The sequence below is a fragment of the Carya illinoinensis genome, chromosome 14, assembly GCF_018687715.1.
Source record: "Carya illinoinensis cultivar Pawnee chromosome 14, C.illinoinensisPawnee_v1, whole genome shotgun sequence".
Taxonomy (NCBI): Eukaryota; Viridiplantae; Streptophyta; class Magnoliopsida; order Fagales; family Juglandaceae; genus Carya; species Carya illinoinensis.
The window spans coordinates 3602995-3621971 of NC_056765.1; the positions used below are offsets into that span (position 1 = coordinate 3602995).

Here is an 18977-nt window from a genome sequence, read left to right on the forward strand (position 1 = left end):
TTCAAATTGTTTATGTAAATAGGTTGAATAGGTCCAAAATTAACCAGTTTAATCTAATTAAATTTAACATAATTTTATATAAATGTTAAAATCATAATATCTATAAAAATTATAAAACTAACTACAAGTCTAAAATTACAATCCAAATAATAAAAATATCGAAATTGAAATTCTAACAATTTTACTTTTAGGTATAAGGGTATAATTGTAATTTTAACTTTCTTAACGTATCATAACAGATTGATCCGTTATGAACCCGTTAAGCAATCGTGTCTTAACAAGTTAAGCCGTTTTAAGCCGAACTCGTTAAGACTAAATCTTAACCTACTATTATCGTGTCGTGTTCATATTGAATTAACGGGTTGTGTAATATATTAACACTTCTAATTTTAATACTGTATAAAATAATTTATTAAGTCTTAAAATATATAAATTCGACAAACTATTTAAAAAAAATTAGATAAATTTAAAGCTAACATATCTTTTTAATGACGGGATTTTTTTTTATTTATAAAAACAACAAATATTTAAATGAAAATTTGAATATTTCATACAAATTATATCCATTATTATAAGTTTTGCATAATATAGTTATCTCTCTGAAATTATTTTTGAACATACTACTATAATATATGACCACATTTTTTTTCTTTTTTATTCATTTAAATATGTAATATTTTAGTTAATTTGTTGTTGGCCCTTTTAAGGAGTATATGCTATATTCTATTAGAGGATTCGAGATATTGGTATGTGGTGGAGACCGCTTGGAGTGTTAGACGATAATAGGCTTGTGGGTACGGCACATTTGAGTTGAGAAACGAGGTTAAAATCGTAAGAGCGGTGAAAACTTGTGTTGAGAAAATTGAGATTGATTCCCGATGGTAGGTGGGATTCACGACGTGCTTGTTTAATTAAAGGAAAATGTTCGGTCACGTGTTTAGTAAAACAAAAGACTTTTTTGGTTGGAGCCTGCCACGACAGATGACACCGAAATCCTCTGCCGATCAGTTGCAATTTTATTATTTTTTTACTTTTTCTTTTACTATTTTTTAAAACTATTTAAATATTTTTTAAAAATTAAAAAAAAATCACATATTCATTTAAAAATATTTACTTAATCACTAAATAAAAAATAAAATAAAATAAATTTTCGGTAAAAATTTTCTGTGAGAATAGTATTCCCCTTTTTGGATTTATTTTTTTAAAAAAATAAAAAAAATATCAGTGATAATAATTAGATGAGATGATGAGATTTACATTTTCCTTTAAAGAAATTTGATATAAAAAAATCTTATGTATATTCATTTATTTAATTAATATGTAATTTATTATTTTATTTAAATAATAAGATAGAAGAATAAAGATGAGAAATCATATATTAATTAAATAAAGTTACGTAGTTTAACACTTCTATGTAAAAAATTTCTTTTATTTGAGTTTGATATCTCTCTCTCTCTCTCTCTCCATGGACCCCTTCATATTATAACTATGGTAGGTGGAGAGGCTCGGTTTGGATTGAGAGAAGCTCTCATCTAATCATACATTATCATTCTAATTTTTACAAATTTTTACATAAAATATAATAAACAATTTAATTTTTTTAAAATTTTAAAATAATAATAATAGTAAAAAAATAATATTTTATTCAATTTTCACCTTAACTCATTTTATCTCGACTCGTTATCCAAACCTAACCTAAATTATAGTTCAATTGATCTTGAAGAAGCATTAGAAAATGCGCCGTACACGAAGGGACTCGAAAGTGGCAAAGAAGAGTTTGAGAAGAAAGAAATATGAATAGAAAAGGACAGAATAAAACTGAAATTTGGCTGATACTCGTTCAAAGTTTGGTCTAACTAGAATTAGATAGACAATACTGAATAGAGACCACAATCTTGCTAACATCCCTTGTTACATTCATTTTGATACAATATATTAGATTATAAAATTATTTTTATTATAAAATAAATATAATAAATTATATAAAAATATTTCAATTTATTTTTATGTAATCTCTTTATATTATTTGCGGTAATAAATCTGTTTGTAATGTTGAAATGTTCAATCAACTATTTAATGGGTTTTGCTGTTTGGGCCGAGGCCCGAGAGGGCTCTAGGCTAGAGGTTTACTTTTCCACTGGCATATTAGGTTTGGGCCTGCATTCTCGTGAATATTCTCCCATGTTGTTGTCCTTTTTTGGAACCTGTCCGAACCTTTCTACGATTTGAGCAAGAAAAACTGGATGCCGGCCCAAAAGTACAATAGGTAGGAAAAAAAAATAAAGAAAAATAGAACAAAATGTGTGGCTGCTGGGATTCGAGCCCAGGTCTCCACGGCCACAACGTGGAATTCTTACCACTAAACTACAGCCACTTCGTGATTTTTATTGGTGCAGTGTTTATATTTAAAAGTAATCTCTGTAAGAAACAACATATATTCTTCAACCACAAATGAATTATACAAAATCAATCATACAAATTAACGTGACTTCATTTAATTCATTTGATTATAAAATTATTTTTATTATAAAATAAATTTAATAGATCAAATAAAATTACATCAATTTGTGAAATTTCTTTGCTCTTGACATCTTCTTATTCTTCGTCCCCAATTAGTAACTAAAATTGGTACAAGACAAAAACTAATACAATAACAAATAATGCTATTATGTTTCTTAATTTATGCTAATTACTTTGTCTTCCTGACATGGCATCACATTAATGAGTAATGTTATTATATACTTTCAAACTTATATCACTCATTTTGTCAATTTGACGTGGCACCGCATTGTAAATGCATACCACGTCAATAGGGGCAAGGTAAATAGTATAAATTAGAAAACTTAGTAGCATTTCTCTACAATAATTACAATAGCCAGCAATGAGCCAGGGATCAACAAATTCTCTCAAAGATTTATTCAAACTTGAAGATTTTAAATGAGGGAGCTCATAGTCATAGACACACGAATTACGATTTAATATTTAGTACTATCCGAAAAAATCATACTGTACATGCCCTGGCTCGTCTACTTCGGCTGTAATTTGTAAACTTGAGGGTCGCCTTAAGATAGTTGGGCCATATTTAATGAAACAATATGTTAATAGAGACTTTAGTCCTAAGCCGGCCTGTAACTAAGGCAGGCTAGGAGATGATACGAAATAAGAATTTTGTGAATAGTAATATAATAATTTGAGTTGAGTAATTTTTAAATTTAGAAAAACGAGAGAGAAAAAGTTGAATAAAAAATGTTATAAAGTTAAAATATTGTAAGAATATAATTTTATAATATAATTTTTGTTTAGTAATTTGAGAATGTTGTAATTGTTTTTAATTTTTTATTTGAAAGTTTGAAAAATTTATAATGATTAGTTTAAAATTTTATATTTGAATTATATTTTAAAATAAAATAAAATAAAATAAAATGAGATCAGATGAGAATTTTATCTCATATGAAGCCCAAACCTACTAAGTCCATCCAATGTCTCAAATGATATGGGAATTGAAAGGTTTCTTCAAAGCATTATGTTTTGGTCTTGGGGCCCAAACCTTACAGCAGTAAGAATGCATGTATTCATGTTTCTGCTAATTGCAATAAAAGCATATATAGTTGAACATACAAAAATGGGTATACGACACGAAAGCACGTGATATTTATACCCACAAAGTATCTCATTTTTCGATGGGCATCATTGACGATTTTCTTCTCTCCATTGCTTTTAGGGTTTGTAAAAGGATGCAGACCACCTCGTGAGAATCAAATCTATGCTTTTGGGATGGGTGGATGGTGGAATATCTGAGATGCATGCACTGTGCTGGTTGGGTGCTAAGTTTCTAGGGGATTTGGATTTCCTACAATTTTTAGTTGAACTCTTAAGTTCTAAAGTGGAAATGAAATACACACATAAAATAAGTTTTGTAGCATTTAATAGTTGTTCAAGTGAATTTCTTGATGAATATGATTAAAAGTTTAATAAATATTGTAAAAGTCGATCGGTTTATGTGTCTATCTCTTTCCTATTTAAAAGATCTAAATTCATGCTTGAAAATCCATGCACATATATATATATATATATATATATATATATATATATATATATAAATATGAAAAGAAAAGTTAAAGACTAACCCTTTGTTTAAATATTTCTCCATGAGACATAGATGTAAGGACATTGGCAGTAGCTCACCCAACTCCATAAAAAAGTGAGGTTTCTTATGCGCGGCTTTTGTCTTCCCACGTTCTAATATTAAGTATACGTACATGGATTAGAGGTCCCCCATAGATTGAGAAAGAGTAGTGCAAAGAAAAGGACCGTTCCCTTCTTTGTCGACACATGATGTACGTTTAAGAACATCGGTTATAGCTCCCGCATAGTCCTCTAATTCTGTGTGTTTATGTGTAACCACGTCGCTCGCTCTTTAATTGTCCTTTCTTGTGGGCATGATGATCACGAGTACTCTGCTGCAATTCAATGAAAGCTAGGTTTCCAATCGATGCTTTTGTGAATGCGTTTCTTTGCATTTTCTTATGAGATAAACAAATAAATACTACTTATCATCTCTTTTACCACATACCAACGTAAGATTTATCATTTTTGTCATTCTATTTGTATTTTCTTAGATAACATAGAAAATAATAAATAGAATTTTTCAAAAAGGTTACAGGGATGGCAAAGAAATAGTTAGGGTATACACCCACTCACCCTCCAAGAGTCCCAATACTTAGGGCAACGTCGATCTTACACAACTCGTCTAATATTTGTGTTCTATATTAGTGTGAAGATATACTGATCTTTCGAGAAATGGTGTTCCTCGTCTTAATTCTTGTCATCTTTAATCATATATATTAGTGTGAGATATTTTAAGAAGTTGTTTGTACAAGACATGCAAAATCATTTAAATTACTCCATCTTTTCTCCCTTGTCATCCTTTCCTTGTCCCACAGTTTCTCTTTCTTTTCTAACAAATCTGACGCAAATTAGAGGGCGTGGTTCTTTCCCTTTTCACAAGTTTCGTGTTTCTAATTCTCTAAATCCGCACGAAATATATATGATCATGCATGGCAATTTAATGGGGAACCTCAAGTATTTTCTTCGGTTTTTAACAAATCTTGTAATTCACTTTCTAGGGAATATAACATTGGTGTAAATTATCGAGTCATTATATTTCTTCCGAAACCGACAAAGTACATATATACGTAGAGCTAGCTCACTCAGAAAACCAACAAATTGCCTCATGTGTGTGGATTTGTAGTTGAGCCTATATATATATATATATATATATATATATATATATATATAAATATATCAAAGGGCACTTTTGGAGTTTCATATATATATATATATATAGAGTAATGTTACATACATTCGTAAAGTGTGCAAATAACGTACAGTCATTTTGAAAAAGAATGAGATTCATTATTAAAAAATTAATTTATTTTCATATGAATCTTATATTTATTTATTTTTTTTTAAATGATTGTACAATATTTATGCATGCACAAATATTCCGCGATATTTGTTGCGATCTAGACATTGTATCATCAAGAAGATTAAATATCATGAGTACAGTCTTACAGATAGAGTTCTATCAATCTTACATGGTAGCTAGTCTCAACTTTATTTTAAAAAATAAAAATCACCAGAGTTGCACACTCTAAATTTATATAAATAATTTTACTTATATATTGATATTCATGGTCATAAGTCACTGTTTTATAAGTTTTTTGTTTTTTGTTTTGTATTTTTTCCATTAGATCAGTCATTCGTTTGCAATATATATATATATATATATATAAGTGCTACAACTATAATAAGATTTTACAAAAGTAAACATACAAACTGATATAGCTTTATATGATAATTAAATTTACTTTATAATAAAAATAATTTTACAATCTAACATACGAAATCAAACCACGTCAATTTATATATTTACTTTTATAAAATATTTGTGTATAAAGTATTTTTATTAAGTGGGATAATTTTGTAACTCTAAGCCTATGTTTGGATATTAAGGTAATCTTAGATGATCTATGAATAGTAGTAAAAAGTAATGAATAGTAATAAAAAATTAATAAATAGTTTGTAAATAATAGTGAGGTAATTTTAAATGATTTGAGAGCATCTCAGAGCATTGACATTGGTATCTGCATATGCAAATGCAAAGACATAATTGTATTATGACCCATAATTTGACTACAATGGATTATGCATCTCTATAATTTTATATACCTATAAATAGTATTTCTATAAGTTTGGAGATCTATATATTCACTCTAAAAATGTCATTTTACTAATTATTTCTCTCTTATCCGACTCTCTCTCTATCTCGACACTAACGGGATTCATTTTCCCGAGACCTCTCTCTTCTCTCTCACATAGTTCCTTTTCTCCCTCCCTCCCTCGACTCGAACAGAGTCTCAACGGAAGAAAAAACCCACATAGCTCTCTCTCATGATGGCTCTGGACTCTTCTCGTCACGGTTAGGTATGATTTTCTCCCTCTATTCTCTATTTCTTCATTCCCTCTCTGGTTGAGTGAACATTTTCTATTTCTCCCTCCCAAAATTCTTAACCATGGAGTTTTTTTCCAGGGATTTAGTCTCCCACGAGGACTGTGCACTTCCTCCATTGCCACTAGCTTAGAAATCACCACTGCCACTACACCATTTTGTGTTTTTTGTATCAATTGCCTAGGGTAAATTAAACATTGATCTCTCTATTTTGCCTAGAGATTTTTATTATATAGAGTTCAATTTTCTAATTTTTGTTTGGATGCTTTGTTTATTCTAGATTAGGGTTTTGATTTCTGAACTGAGTTTAGGGATGAATTTAGGGTTTCAATTTTCTGGTTTTTGCAAATGGGTCCTTTGATTTTTGTAAACATGTAGGAGCATAACATAATATTTTATTGCTTGGTCTTTTGATTTTGCTTAATCTAGATTACTTTTCAATTTTCTGTTCTTGGTTTTAAATTAGGGTTTTGATTATACTACTATTATGTATTTGTACTATGATGTTTAGATTAATAAGTATAATTAAATTCTAACTTGTCAGAAATAATCAAAGATCATATAGCTATTTTGACCACTCTTGGTGTGTTTGTGCACCTATATAAATATCTTTAACTTACTTATGGGACTCTCTGGAAATCATGTATGGCTATAATTTCATATGAAGGTCTTAAAAGAGAAATTTGGTACACTTGTAGTCATCTAATTAGTATGTGGTTCCTTTAGAAATGTTTAGTGTATCATCACAATGCTTAAGATCACAATGTTTGGCTTGTTTTAATTGGCTTGGAGTTGCTATTAGGAAACTGCTTTTAATCTTAAGGTTTTTCAATTGCTGTTTTGAAGATATTTGATTGTAATTTGCTAATCCTTTGTTATAAAATGCTTTTTTAATTGCTAATATGACTATGAGTACATTCTTGATACTGTTGAAGGATGAACACGCTGTCCTTCAATACAATGGTACTATTTAACATATTGTTTTATTAACATTTTGTCCTTCAATACTTTGTTAAAAGATGAACACTTTAATTGATGAGAATCTATTTTTCATCAGACTGTTGGAAAGTGGTGATCGTGATATTAACAACCCCTTATGGATACTGCAAATGTTAATGTCTAAGTGACACAACCCCAACGGAAAAAAGGGCACCTAAATAAAAACCCCAGTGAGGTGTATCATTTACTGTAGTGGATGATACTCTTTTCATTTCAGTTTGACCTAATATTAGTATAGACTTTATATGGTGGACTGAACAAATTGCCACACAATTGTGGAGTAAAATTTATTATTACAACTCCATCTATAAAAAACCTAGCGGTTAAGAATGGTCTGTACCCTTTTTGACCGATCAATGGTCAACCATTTAAAAATACATCAATAACTTTTGTGGTTTCATGGCTCAAGTTGAAGGAATACATTCAAGTGGTGTGATTGAGCTAGATAAGGTATAATGATCTTTTCAATATTTGATTCTTCTAATTATTAAGTATTTGTAATGACAGAGTATATTGATTGTTCCACTATTTTGTAAATTGATAAGGGAAAAATTTTGTGCTGAGAGACTCAAAAAATAAACTTCAACATGGATCATTGTTAGAATCTTTTGAGACACTAACTGAAATGACAAGCATACATGGAACTCATAAGAAGAAAAAATAATGTCTCACGTTCAGATATTACTCTAAACTCAATACAATTAGGAAAAGACATGAAAAATGTGCATATAGATTGTGAAAAACCTACGAGCAAGAAGGTAGGAAAAAAAGGAGAGAGAAACAAATAAAAGGTAAGGAAAGACAATATAAAAGGTAAGGAAAGACAATTCTTAAAAGAAGGAAAGACAATATAAAAGGTAAGGAAAGACAATTCTTAAAAGAGATAATTTTGTATACACATTTAGAGAAACCAAAGCTTATCTCACTAACTAAATATAGCCAGACAACCTTTTTATAAGATATTATTGTTTAAATTTTATTTGACTTTAATAAATTTTAATATAAAATATTTAATAGACCTTTAAATAATAATTATATAATAGTTGTGTAAGTATCATTTCTCGTTATTTTGAAAGTGACGTGTTCATATTATGTCTGAGTCATGCATAATAATAAAGCTTGCGTCCCTCGATTCATGCTAATTATACTCCTCAACCAATCAAATCAGTTGGACACAAAAATTCATGCAAATGAGTGGGCTCAAAATTAATTAATGAGAAATACTCGGATCATGAAATGATTATATAAAAGGAATCATATATATATTAATTATTAATATATTTTAATGTAGTTTATTAAATTATTAATCCATTATTTTTTAAAAATAGATTTAATCAATTATATAAAATTACGTTAATTTTTATAATTATTTTTATATAATTTTTTTTTATAACTATAGCACTCATCTTAATTAATATATTACTCCAAAGCCGACTGCACTAAACAACACGTTTCTACTTTTTGTTACATCAAAAAAAATTTATTTATCTATTTGATTTTGTGCCAAAAAAAAAAAAATTTAAGAAAACTGTTTTAGTTATAGAGAAATTTGATAAAAATAAATTTATAAATTAACGTAACTTAATGTAATAGATCATATTGTAAATTTGTTTTACTGTAAAGTAGAGGATGATAAGTAGAATTTTTTTATTAAATGTACTCAAAGTGCAATAATTACAAAAAAAAAATTCAATAAAATCACAAGGTGGCATTGTCTCATATGATATATTAAATCTATTTTACAATAAAAATAATTTTACAATCTGACGTATCACGTCAATTTGTAAGAATATTTTAATAAGAATATCTTTTTAATTAAAACATTTTTCTAAATATATTAAAGTATAGACATTTTAGGCTACATTTGGATATTAAATTGAGTTGAGTTCTTTATGAATAGTAGTGAGTTGAGAAGGTAGAGTAAGTTTTGTGAGTTCCACGTAAGATGAGTTTAGATGTATTTGGATATTAAGATAAATTTAGAAATATTTATAAGAAGTTAAAAAATGTTGTGTATCCCATATATAAAGAAATGTTTGGTTGAAAATGGTTGTGAATACCACATATAAATAGATTTTAAGTTGAGATGAGTTTAGTAATTTGAGAGTTGAGTATTTAGATGTTAGACTCAATTTAAAATTAGACTGATTTAAGTTGATCTCAGTTGAGTCTAACAACCAAACGAAACCTTAGTGTGTCATTTTTATTTTTATTTCAATTTAGAAAAAAGAAACGATTGTAAGGATGCTTTTGCATTTTGGACTCTTTGCGATAGATCAGAATCAAGTAATTATTTCTTACAGTCATAGTGTGACACTTTATATTAAAATTCCTATTAATAAAAAATTATTAGATATTTTTAGGATACAAATAACGTGATAATGATCTTATTTTATCAAAATATGTAATGAAATTAAAATTGTTTATGTAAGTATCAATTTTAATTGATATGATATATTATAATAGAATAGAAATACTGTATATCTGTATATTTTGAGAGTATATTGGTTGTGCATGGCATTGGATGTTTGCAGGTTGGGACCTTGTTAGGTAAGGAATTGTTGGTGAGGGGCAGGGCAGATTGTCAAGGAGTACACAGGCTTCCTAACAATAAGGACCGCATAATTATCTTCACCTTCAACGATGGGGTTTCTAAGTTTCCAACTTCCTATTACCAAACTATCCTCCTTTTGAGGGTTATGGGTTAAATTACCATTTATTCTTTACAAAAATAATATTTACGATCTTGAATGTATAAGTATTGCACAATTAATTTGAAAAAAATAAATAAATATGGGATTCCATGAAAAGAAATTAATTTTTTAACAGTGAAATTCTCTCTTTTTTCAAAACGGCTGCACGACGCTTATACATTTCATGATTGTATATAACATTACTCTATATTTTATAACTTAAAATAATTGGTTATATTCCTCTTTAATAAGTTGTTCAAACACAAAATATTTAATTATATAGTCCAAAGTATGTAATTACAGTTTAAATTTAGGATGTTTGCTCTTTTTCTGTATCAAATCATCACTTATCCCAATAGTTTAAATTAACAAAAATGTTTTGCACGGGATTTTTCACGGCCTTCACACCGAACAAGGCAAAAAAAAGTTTTTAAAAAATCCATATGTTTTTATCACCTCTATTAAATTAATAAAGAGAAGTAAATTTAATCATATAATTTATATTTTAACACTTATGACAGGTTTGAGGCATGGGATGAGACACAAAATTCTCATCTAATTTCATTTTATCTCATCTCATCTTATTCCCAAACATAATTCAAATATAAAATTTTCAAACTATTCATTACAACTTTTTCAAACTTTCAGATAAAAAATAATTCCAACATTTTTAAATTTCCAAACAAAAATAATATTATAAAACTATAATCTTATAATATTTTAATTTTATAATAATTTTTATTCAATTTTTTCTCTTTCATTCCTCAAAACTCAAAAAATATTCAACTCAAACTATTTCACTATAATTCACAAACTATCTTACTACTATTTACAAAATTTTCATTTCATCTGACTTTTCAAACCTGTCCTTATTAGTTATTATATTGGAGTGGACAACATCTCCGCCAAGTTCTTCAAATCAATCTTATATTCTTTTTCCACTTTCTCTCTCTCTCTTTCTCACACTTATCATTCTTTCTCCCACTTTACCTTCTCTTTTTTGTTCTTATATTTCCTTTTTTGGAAGATTAGTGTGTTGATTAAAAGACATGAAAGGTCTTGCATCCGCTCATGTTGTTTGTGACAAATTTGGACCAATGGTGCATGTTTTGCTTTGGGAAAAATATCAATATGCGCATGGTGTGATTAATTGTTTCTGGCTCGCTATAATGACAAATGGGTGTACGTCAAAAGGACCATCCACTCAGAAGGTTTAAGAAAAATGTTTAATGAAAATTAATGCACGAAAAATAATTAAGTAGGAAGAATAACATCAAATCACCTAAGATATTGATTGGTATGTTTTCCCTAACGCTTCACTCCTCCATGATTAGGTTCAATTTCCCAAGGATCTCCTGATATATGACAGAAGATGATAAATCTTAAATTCGAAGAGAGACATACACACATTAAATATGAGTCATCCATGAATTATTGATCATTTCCAAAATATTACCATATTTTCCTTAACGAGTGGTATTTCTCATTAAGAAGAGTTGAGAAGATGGAATTTTCATAAACAACTTGATTCACTTCACTAAAATACATCTAAAAAGGGTATAAAATCATTCCCAACCTAACATTAATTTTTTTTTTTCCCTTCTTCAAACAAGAAGATTGATCATTTTGACTATTTAGAAAGTCAATAAAATACTTAAATTTTGTGATAAATATTTATAAAGATATTAAATAAAGATAACAAAATAAATTAGTTCCTTACTTTTATCCAATAAATTATTAGGAATTATTTTCAATAGAATCTAATGCAATCACGGTTCCAATGCCTCCTCTATTAAGACTCCAATAATATAATCTTTTTCTTTAAAAAAAATACATTTTATTCCGTCAAGTTATCCAACGATCTAACTATCAATTGACCACTAAAATCTCCTAATTTGCAATTTGTTCCTCCTTGAAGACTAGATTGTTAACATTATATAGTATTACTTATTCTTTATATCGCGACAATAACAATTTAGGCTCTGTTTAGATTCGGATATTATCTCATCTCATCATTACAATTTTTTCAAATTTTTATATAAAATATAATAAATAATTCAAAATTTTTTAATCCCAAAATATTAAAAAAATCAAATTTTATTTTACTTCCGTTTTCTATCTAAAACCATCTCATCTCATCTCTGAATCTACACAAGCCCTAATGAAAAGATAAATCACATATTATATTTATAATTGAGGGTTAAGTAATGGCTTTATAGTTTAGTAACAAAATTATTGTTTTTGGGATGAATTTTTATTTATTTAAATATTATTAGAAGTCAAGTTCTTCTTGTTTATCATAATTATTTCTTGTCATAACGCGCGAAATTTACATGTCAACTAATCGTGGAGAATAGTATACCCATTAAAATATAAGCAACATGACCCAATTCAAATTATTGGATTCATTACCTTTTTGTTTATAATATTTTATTTATATATATATATTTTAATACTCAATCTCTTATGATATTTTTTTATTTATTATATTAAATTGAGAAGAAAAATCTAAGCCAGCCGCCCTCAACACACACGGATTTGCCGTCCCTAGCTACCACTTAAAAAAAGATACATTTGGGGTAAAGAAAGTTTTAAAAAAAGGTTAGAAAAGTAGTGGAGAATAAATACAAATGATTGGGATTGGAAATTTCAAAGAGGATTGTTGGGTCTAGTCACTCTATCCATCAATCAATCCAAGATACAATGCTTACATTTGGCATCTACCTTTTCTGAATAGTTTCATGTTTTAAGTTGCTTTTCATGCCGTACATTTTTTTTAAAGTACTTTTTAAAACATTTATTGTGAACATGATAGTGACAGGTGCTCGTGTCTTTAATACTTTTAATTTTATTTATAATTATAGGTATTGTACATGACTTTCAAAATAATTAGAAGGTTCTATAATATTTTTAAGAATAATTTTTAATAATTGTTATTGACGCTTTAAAGGAATTTTGTCATCAACAATAATGGTAGGATTCTCTTCCATAGCATGTAGCAAAACTCATTCATGTGTCACAAAATATTTTCTACTACTCATGCATGGTTGAAGGGATCTCTTTAATCTCCTCACTATCATATTATGCTTGATGATTCAAGCCTTTCTCAATCGTGTTTCAAAGTGGTCAAATATAAATAGGAAGATATTCTACTACCCTCTTGCATCCTGACTAGGATTGCTATCCACATCCTTGGACAGGTGGTCGCTGGCCCTTCCCTACCCCTATTTGGATGTTGGGAGACGGATTGACCTTGCAAACAGGCCGAAATCTTCCAAACAACCCAGATTTCTCACCAAACCCATAAATTTATCGCTAAAATTCACAAATCTATCATCCAACAAAAGAGATACAAACGCTAATCCAAAAAAATATCATCTTAAAAAGAGGTCACAATGATGCTAACAGCAAGACCATGACATGGCCATAGGTCTCTTCACAAACTCACGACTATTATTAGGCTTAGATCCACAACCACGCCGTGGCCCTGACCGTGTGGCCTGTGGGTGTCTCACAACCTTCAAGAAGAAAGATTGGAGGGGGATAAGAGAAGAGGAAAAAGAAAATGAGGAAGAGGAGAAGATGGCTTTTGCCTATTGTGAGGTTGGTGTGGCAATGAAGGAAGAGGTGAAGAGCAGAATAAGAGAGAATGGGAGATAAAACCCAAACGATGGAGGGAGAGAGAGAAGAGAAGAGAGAAAGTGATTTAGGGTTTTGTGATTTTCCTTAATTGTATACTACTCAAGTAAAACTCAAAAATGACTTTATTTTATTAAAAAAAATTGTTTTTATATATGTAAGGGTCAGGCCAAACAGGGAAAACCGCAAGCAAGCTTGGGCTAGCCCGAGCCTCGTCCACCTACAACCCTAGGCATTAAGCCTGCAACTCAACCAATCTGGTCTGTGTTTGGGCCCGACCCTGCTTGACCCGACTCCCAGGATACCAAAAACCAACTCGGCCCGACTGAAGTCGGGTCAACTAGGGGTGTAAACTGATGCGTCGACGTCGGTTTCGGCGCCAAACGGAAACTCCACTGACGTGGAAAAACATTGCTTACAACCGACCGAAATCGATCGACTGGAGGAGAGAGAACCGATTCCATCGGTCTCGACTAGCGTCGATGCGGTCTTCGATCTACCGTCGACGTTGTCTGGGACGAAGGAGTAGCGTCTGCGACTTTGCTATGGGAGTGCGACGAAGCTCTGGTAGACAAAACCCTAGAACTTGACGAAGAAGACGATGAAGAAGGAAGGGGGACGAGTTGGTTTAATGCCATTTTGGAACGGTGCCATTTGGCTTAAGCCAAATGGTGTCGTTCCACTAAATTTTGTTCCCATCCAAGGGTATTAAACGACGACATTTCACTTTAATGAGTGAAATGACGTCGTTTCTTTATAGGTAGAAAAAAAAAAAAGGTTACCGCTGACATCGGTCGGTTCATCGATTTTCCCTAGGGTCAAACCGCAAACCGAACCGGCCGACGTCGGTTCCTATATATTTAACTCGACCACCAACTGGTTCTTCACCGATTCCGGCCTCCTGCGGTCGGTCTCCGTCGATTTAGGTAGGTTTATCAGTTTGGTGTACAGCCCTAGGGTCAACCTAATTTCACTTAGAGTAACAAAATAGCTATAGAACTCGCCGAATCATAGAGGCCCCGTCTTAGCCCTATTCTTTTGGAACCCAAGGCCTGCAATCAACATTGACAAGAGGAGCCATGAAGCCACCCCTCCTCCCTTCCATTTCTCTTTGTTTATCCCTAATAAGCAAACATGGCAGAGAACAAGCCTGCAGAGATCACAGACTTACAAATCATGATCTCAAACAAAGGATGATAGCAAGAAACAATTAGCTCCGAAGAGAAGCTCCACCAATGATAGACATAAAAAAGTGGATGGTCGTGGGAGAAGAATAAGGATGCCAACTCTATGCGCAGTAGGGGTTTTCTAGTTGGCAAAAGAGTTGGGAAAAAGTGGATGATAACATGAGTTGCATGAATCCAAAAACACGAACTTGCATGGGAAATAGAACAATCGATGGTGAGGACACGAGTGAGGCCACCGACATAGCGAAGGTTGCCATTGGTAGAGCGAGGGAGGATCTTTCCGCCATAGCTACATATAAACTTGATAGTCTCTGATTTCGGTTTCCAAATATTCTCTTTTAATGGATTCAAGGAACAGGTTGAACAACCGATATGGGAAGAAATACCCACGACAATAAGGGTGGCAAAAAGACCATAACTCGTGATGACGACGGGGTCAAGAGGTGGATAGAAATTTGGGAAAAACTCGATTGATGCCCACAAAATTTCTAAATTTTCCTCCATTTTAGCTTATGTTTCTTCTCCCAAAGATAGTTTCTCCATTTTCATGCACGTCTGTAGCCAACAACCTTTGCACAATTCGAGGAACGAAGAGAAATAAACAAGTTAGGGTTTTCATTTGTAGAGTAAAGCATGGGCATAAGTTTTAAGAGGCGGGTTGGCCATGTTTAGCGGGTTGTACGGGTCGAACCCAAGCACTAGCCACAACTGCCTTTTTTCAATTCGGGTCAAGTTAGGTCACTTGCTTTCCTACACAAGGCTACTAGGCATGCTAGTATCCATCCGCATACAATTTGTTTGTAAACAGGGGCCTTTGCCTTGGTTAGGAAGGTGTTGGCAGATGGGCTAGATGCGGTGACTCACTGCCCAACTCTTAATTCTGACAATGACTAGTAAGTTAAGGAGATCTCCCTTCCTTTGCACGATGAGGGATGGAAGATCTCCACTTATGCACCCTTTGTATAAATGGGAGCTCTCCCTCTTAGAAATTTTGTGGATGAATAAAAAGTTAAATGCCAAACAAAGCTTTGTAATCAAAAAGTAACATCGGAGAGAGAAGTATTTTGTTTTTTTGTTCATCTTACCTTAGGTACATAGCCTTTTTTTTAAAATAAAAAATTGCCATAATGAGTGATTGAACCAATCACAATCTAATGAAGGAGCCGTCCTACACGGCTATACCTATACATTCTCCTAATGTTCCAGCAACAAGAGGGAAAGGTTAACTCAACAGTATCTATCATTCTTAAATTTTTCTGGTCTGTGAAAGGTTGTGGTTTCGCTGACAATCCAGCCTTCCCAATGGTCGATCCACGCGCTTTTGTATTTGTTTTGCACGAGGAAAATCTGGCGTAACGACAAGTCGTTGTAGTAGCTATATATTTTCCTAACGTTCCAACAACGAAAGGAAAAGGTTAATTCAACAGTATCATTCTCAATATTTTTGTTCTGTTTAAAGTTTGCGGTTTCATTGACAATTCAGCCTTCCCACTTGATGATCCACGCGCTTTTGTATTTGTTTTGCATGAAGAAAATCTGTCGTGACGACAAGTCGTTTTAATAAGTGACTCAGACCGTTGATCATCTGGTGTTTCTAGTATTTGATGGTGGACTTTGACTAGTCACATATGAAGAAACTAAAAATAAGCAATTATTTTTTTTATTACAATATTTAATAGAACTCAGCTATATATTTAAAAATCACATAAATTTTTTTTCTTTTAAAAAAAAAAAAGATAAATGGAAACATCCGACAGCCTCTTTCCTAGACCCCTCTTTCCCTTTGAATCCAAAAGGTAAGGAGATTCCTCGTATGTGGTGTCATAATTGTAATTATATCATAAAATAATTGTCAAAGTGAAAAATAATAATATATTAATACAGTTGATCTTTTAAATATATACGACTCATATCCAATATACATTTTAATTCGGTTCTACTGATCAATATTTCACTTTAAGTATTGGGACGGAGTATTTTGATGTGTTCCGGTGTATCGTTTTTTAATTAAGTATATATATTATATGTATATATAAATTGATAATTAATAAAATAAATATACGTATATGTAAGTATGTATGTGTGTATATATATATTTATATATATATATATATATATATATATATAGAAGAATTGACAATTTATAAAAATGCATATACGTTGAAGCATTAGAAAAAATGTAGAGATATTGATGTTACAAGATAACATTAAAAAAATCATAAGCTTGAATTGGGACAAAAAGATCATAGAAGAAAAATAAAAGAGAAGGAAATTATAAACTTGCTATTAAAACGGCATGAAATGAAATAAAATTTGAAATATAAATTTTGGTCGGAATGGTTAAAATTGACTAAAATGTCTTGAATAAATCAGAACGTACCAAAATTTAAAATAAAATAAATATAATATATCAGATATTATATTAAAATTTTAAATTTAAAATAAAACGACTAAACAGAACGGTATTCAAAACTATGATCATGCAACCCCATGCAGGGAGACAAAAACCACGTAAGTTAATTTCATGCGCACGAAGAGAAATATACCCTAAAGAATTATTATTTTTTGTTTTGCTCACATTTGTCATTGGTGGGTCCCCTATCAGTATTGGGAAAGAATAAGTTCGAAATGTCTGCATGTTTTTTTTTTTTTTTATTTGTTGGTCGCATCACGTGTTTAGGTCATGTAAAGATGGCTCCACTCACTCTTTTTTACGTGCTGACGAATTATATTCGTGTAAGTATTTTATTATTTTTTAAAAATTTAATATTAAATTTTAAAATTTTTATCATTTAAATAATTACCACGTGTATATATAATTATGTACGTAAAATTATAAATATATATAATATTTTCTATAATAAATATGCAAAGGCAAAAACAAGAGATGTTAATGTTATTTGCATCAATTTATTTATGGGGCACCTCCTTTTAAGGTTTTTTTTTTTTTTTTTAAGAAATTCCAAATTAACAGAACATAGCTGAATGAAAACTTGGTAGATTAATGAGAGGAATGGTATGTCAGTTAAATGCAGCACATTGATTCATCAGATCTCAAATTTACTCATTTTATATAGGGAAAAGATTTACTCAAATTTACTTTTTAAAACTATTACCACAAGTGACAAAGATGCACAAGTTTCAATAAAATCATAATTAGTCAGCTGAATCTTACACTATTGTCTGTCCATCATGATAGAATTATTAGATAAGTAATGCAATCCCCACATTAAAATTAAAATTAGATAAGTAAAATTTTGTTTTATATTTATTATTTAAAAAAAAAAAATGTAGCGTTTGTGTATTCTATGACTGTAAAGATTCTTTTATTTTATTAAATATCTGTGGTCACCTACATAACATATTAAATATGAAAATATTGAGTATATACATATATTGTGAGAATATCTATGGTTAACATATGTTTTGACTAAAATTATATAAATATTCTTAATTTTGGTAAAATAATTCAAATGGTGCCTTTAGATTCAAATGAGAGAAGGGGGCAGATACCATTAGGCTGAAAAGTTTCACATGATACAAACACATGCAATTCAAGTCCTCTAGCACTTATGCTAAGCTAAAACACCTGTAACAAACACTAGTGCATAATCTGCTTTTATTAAGCCTCCTCAATTGTAACCTATTTTTTCAGAAGTTTTTCTTTGTACCTTTTGATCCAAATCTCTTCACTTGAGTGGAGGGAGGAAAGGTGTGTGAGCCTTTTTCTTCCTTCTCCATCACGCCTATCTTGTTTATGGAACTCATTTTTTTGTTTTTAGTTATGATGAAAGTCACTCTATCGCATTTGTAACGCTTTCAACTTAAAGACGCACTCTGGAATCATAGATCGCTAATCTACAAAACCAGACAACTAGTGACGACCCCAATGACCCATGATAACAAGCGTTGGAGCTTCAGATGTTGCCCAAGTCACACATGAGTCTT

The 18977-nt window shown here is 30.6% G+C and overlaps 1 non-coding gene across 1 annotated transcript; it reads right to left on the reverse strand.

Moving 5' to 3' along the window:
* Positions 1–2302: 2302 nt before the first annotated feature.
* On the reverse strand, positions 2303–2374 carry TRNAH-GUG. Its single transcript has one exon. It is a non-coding gene; the product is annotated as a tRNA-His (tRNA).
* Positions 2375–18977: the final 16603 nt, after the last annotated feature.